Genomic DNA, 5,395 nt, shown 5'->3' with positions numbered 1-5,395 from the left:
GAACTGGGGATTGAACTCAGGCTGTTGTGCTTGCCAGGGAAGTGCTTATTCCACTGAACCGTCTCCCCGGCCCCAAACAGAGGCCTTCTATCTAGAACATATAAAGAATTTTTAAAACTCAAGCCTTTCAAATTCAAATACCCAATCCAAAAATGGGCATCTGAGATGAATATACACTTTTAAGATCACATAAAGAAATACAAATGGCAAGGACATATATGAAAAATGTTCAACATCATTGGTCATTCAAGAGATGCACATTAAAGCAACACTGTAATTCCATCTCACCCCAGAAAGAATGGTTAATATCAAGAGGTCAGCCAATAACAAATGGTGGAGGGGCTTTGGAGAAAAAACCTTCTGTCCTATTGGTGGGAGTGCAGACTGGTACAACCACTGTGGAAATCAGTGTTGAGGTTCCTTAAAAACCTAGGATTGGAGGTCCCATTCAAGCCAGCTATTCTCCTTCTGGGTATTTTTCCAGAAGAACTGAAAACCTCATACCACAGTGATATATGTGCACCCATGTTTATAGCAGTGCAAACAGCCCAGATGCCCATCAGCTGAGGAATGGATAAAGAAGATGGGTTATTTTTACACAGCAGAGTATTACTCAGCTATAAAACAGGATAAATTTGAATCTTTTGTCAGTAAATGTATGCATCTAGAGACCATACTCTTAAGTGAAATAAATCAGACCCATATGTGTAAACATCATATTGTCTCCTTAGTGTGAGAACTTGAAAGAGAAAAATGGAATCTGAAGGATACAACAGGCACTGGGAAAAGGGAATGAATCTATTCAAAAGGAAATAGTTACTAAGTTGAAGAGATGACAGAGTGGAGGAAAGAGAGATATCTATGTATGCAAACAGGATGGTTTGGACAATGGTACTGTGCATTTCTGTTGGTCTATGGAAAGGAGCAAATAATGCTTAAATTGTTTTTTCTTCTTTTTTTCAACTGCTGATACTTAATTCTCTTCTGAATTTCTTACACATTTCTTTTTTTCTTCCAATCTTTTGTGCATATATCTGATAATATGAATAACTGGTTGGAAGACAACACTATCCATTGCAACAAATACTATGAAATTCGCATTACTTTGTTAAGTGAAATTCTGTATCACTTGTAATTTTGTCTGTTTTAATACTATTTTGTACTCTCTTTATTTTTTGTACTCTCTTTAAAGCATAAAAAAAGAAATAAAAGAAATAATTGGATGAATTAAAAATCATCACTTCATAGCCATTATCTGAAATTACTGGTTTGTTTTTTAACAGATGAGTGATTGACTTTTGATTAATAGAAGTTAAAAGTATTACATGATTGGTGGCTAGGAAATGGGCAGATAAATGATACAGAAGGGATGTCCCAGATTCCTCCTGATCTGGAGTGGCCACTGTCACAGAGCAATGAGGCAGCTGTCACTGGGAGTCCCAATCATATGCATAAGAAAGAATTTTTTAGTCAGTATTAACTACAAATATACATGCAAATGCTATCTTTTCTTGGCTAATACAGCTTGCACTACAGTTCAAACTACAGTTTAAACCCACTAATTTCTAGATTTGGACTGCTAAAAAAAGATATAATTTATGGATCCTAACCTCAAAGATATTAAAAATAGGATTATGGTGTTTTAAGCATAGGCATTTAAGAAATATACACATGTGAAATGAAATTTAAACACATTCATTTCTCAAGCATATTCCTTTAAATTCAAAATAGTATTGATTAATACCAAATGGTTGATGTTTCTAGTCTGCCTCAGTTACTTTTCTCATTGCTGGGACAAAATGACCAATACCTAAAATTAAGAAAAGAAACATTTATTTAGCTCAGGTTGTAGAGGTTTCAGTCCATAATCAGCTGGCTCCAAGGCAGAGTGGCACATGACAGAGGGCAGCAGTTCATGGTGGGAGAAGACAGCAGAACATCAAGAGCGAGATGGTAGGAGCAGGGCTATGGCACAGAGCAAGCCTCTTTCCCTTCCTTACATTGCATTTAAGCTATCCCCAGGTGTAGTGTTCACACCCATAATCCAAGCATTGGGTCATAAATTAATCACAAACTCTAGCAGCCCACCCCAATGAATGCATGAGGCTTTGGGAGGACAGCTAGACACAAACCATAACATAGTCCATTTACAAACATCAAGTGCAAGGCACTAAGACTAGATCTGAGATAAAATGTACTTGAAACTTTTTTTTTAAAGAAATAGTATCATGTGCCCAAGATTTTCTCACAGAACAGAAATAAAATGGAATTTGTCGGGGCCAGCCAGATAGCTCAGCAGAATAAAGCTGGGGTTTGATCCCTGGCCTGCCATGGCTGCCCAGCCCCCAGGGCTTGCTAAACCAGCAATGAGACTGGGCATGGTGGGACTCACCTGTAATCCCAACGCTTGGGAGGCTGAAAACAGGAGGATCGCTACAAGTCCCATCTGTGTAATGAGACCCGACTGACCTTATACTAAATACATTTTTTTAGAAAAAGAATTTGTCATATAAAGAGAAGTAAAACATTCTCCTTAATTATGTTTATTTGCTACATATTTTATCTTTCATTCAAAAATTGTATTTTTAGCCAGGCATGATGGCACATGCCTATAACCCCAGCACTTGGGACACTGAGGTAGGATGAATGCTACAAGTTTGAGGCCATCCAGACTACACAGTGACTGTAGAGTTAGCCTTAACTACATAGTGAGACCCTATCTCAAAAAATTTTTTATTCTTGAATAAGTTGTCACTAGTGCATATTCTCAGGAAAAATCCAACTTTTTTTTTTTTTCAGAACCAGGGATTGAACTCAGGCCCTTGTGGTTTCCAAGGAAGCACTTCTTCCACTGAGCCATCTCCCCAGCCCCCAACATTTTATTAATGACTAGAATTTTCACAGGAAAAGAAAGAAATTTCTCTTCTGATTTAGGGTGTCAAATAAATTATTAATGAAGACCTATAAAATTGTTTTCTAAAAAAAATGGAAAAGAGGGCACAAAGATCATTTTATTTTTCAACATAACCTAGGGGAAATTAGCTAAATCAGAGCCTCAACTACAACCAGTCAAGGCAATTGACAGGTTCTGCAAGCTGTAAATAATGAAATAATTGGGCTGGGAATATAGCTCAGCAGCACAAGTGCCTGCCTGGTAAGTACAAGGTCCTGAGTTCCATCCCCAGTACCCACCCCCCAAAAATAGTTTTGAAAAAGTAGGAGAGTACAAGGATTTGAACCCAAGTATTCACTACAGAGCCCATATTACTGATCCTTGCACCTTGACAACTACTCATGTTTATTTAGTCCTTTGTAAGTTATGAACTTTTCTTTGTTCTTTCCTCCCATGATATTTGGGAAAACATGTCAGAATGTACAATCAAAACTCTTATGCAATACTTACAAGAAAGGCAACACAAATACACCTGATATTCCTAATAACACATCCTGCCCTCAGCCTCCACCCCTCAGCCTTTGTGTATATAGCACATAAAGTATAGTATTATTTCACATGTTAACATGTTAGTAGGACTCAACTACTGTATGTAATAATCCTCTGCAATTTTGACTTCCTCTATTATACGCCTTTTCACTGTTGTACAATTTTCCACTGAATGACTATATCATAATTTTTTCATTCACTCTCTTGTTAATTGACATTGTCACTATTGTCAATATTTTGTTTCTTGTATTAATTTCTGTTTTAGTTTTATGTATGTTTGTCTACTTTTACCTTGGTGTTATGGTTTGTGTCCGGTTTGCCCCATAAAGACTCATGCAGTCACAGGACAGACTTCTAGACTTTGTGATTAATTCATGATCTAGTGCTGGGATTTTAGGTGAGTGCTGCTGGGATTATGGGTCTAAATGCTGCTGGATTGTGGGTGTGAGTGCTACACCTGGTGTGGGGTAGATAGACTGAATGCAACCCAAGGGAGATGGACTTGCTCTCTGTAGCCATTGATGCTGTTACTCCTCCCTTTTGCTCTTGCTCTTTGCTGCCACCATGAATGGCTGCTCTTTCTGCCATGTGCCACTCTGTCTTGAAGCCAGCTGAGTATGGGCTGAAACCTCCACTGACTGTGAACTGAATAAACCTTTCCTTCCTTCATTTTGGGTGTCATGTATTTTGTCTCAGCAATGAGAAAAGAGTAACTGAGAAACTTGGCTACCAACAAAGAATACTATAAAATTCTTACAAGGACTCAAGAATGTGAAAGAACTTCTCTTCAGGAGACACTCCTCAGGAAAATTTCTCCCAAGCTTGAGTATGTTCATTACTTTCTAATGGAAGCAGGTTCTGTGAGCTGGTCAGGCCTTCCTTGACCCAGGAAGCATCTTGACCACAACTTCATGAGAAGCCATGACAAGCACAACTATGTCTCTAAGACATTCCAAGATCTCAAACACTGTGTAGTTATGAGATACTTATATGCTATCCTAAACTGCTAAGTTGAAGAGAAATGTTACACCGTAATCAATAACCAACAAGGAAGTTGTATATTAATAGTGTTCAGCTAAGAAGACAAAGTCTGAGCCACACTTCCCAGGTTCAAGTTCTGACTTCACCACACAATCATGTGGCTGTGGGCAATGACTAGATGCATGACTACTTCAGCTTACTCATCTGCAAGGGGGGGTGGTGACAACTCAGCACATAAGATCACTGTAGGTGGAGGTGGTACAAGTCAAGCACTTAAAGGAGTACCTGGCCCAGAGAAGCACTCAGAAGTGCTAGTTCACAGAGTCCTGCTGAATGTAAAACTGAAAGCTCAACCTCACTAGAAATCTGGGAAATAAATTAAGACTACAATGAAACGCAATTTCTTCCACCATAAAAGTAGAAAAAAGTATACATTCATAGCTTGTGTGGTAGTTATATGCTCTTGATGTGTTTGTTTGTTTGTTTGTTTGTTTGTTTGTTTGTTCTTTGAGACAGGGTCTCACTATGTAGCCCAGGATGGCCTCAAACTCACAGTGATCCTCCTGCCTCAGGCTCCCTACTGCTGCGGTTACAGCATGTACCACCACACCCAGTCTTGTGTGATAACTTACCAAAGTGTGATGTCTGATTTGAGCATTTTTAGTATGTTAGATGCCAAAAGTTCTTTTTTAAAAAGCCAGGTGTTGTGGTGCACTCCAGTGATCCCAGCACTGAGGACTCTCAGGCAGGAGGATGGCTGTAGGTTCAAGGCCAGCCTGGGCTACACAGTGAATCCAAGCCCAGCCCAAATTACATGACAAAACCCTAGCTCAAAAACTAAACACACACACATCCCTGCACACACAAAGACATCCAAAAAATTCAATCCCACTCCCCTAATACTAACCCAGAAAATGCTTTGTCAGTACCAAATACTAGCAAATACATGAGACACAAGAATTTTCACGTTTT

The sequence above is a fragment of the Octodon degus genome, unplaced genomic scaffold, assembly GCF_000260255.1.
Source record: "Octodon degus isolate 3935 unplaced genomic scaffold, OctDeg1.0 scaffold00091, whole genome shotgun sequence".
NCBI classification, from domain to species: domain Eukaryota; kingdom Metazoa; phylum Chordata; class Mammalia; order Rodentia; family Octodontidae; genus Octodon; species Octodon degus.
This window is presented reverse-complemented; position numbering follows the sequence as displayed.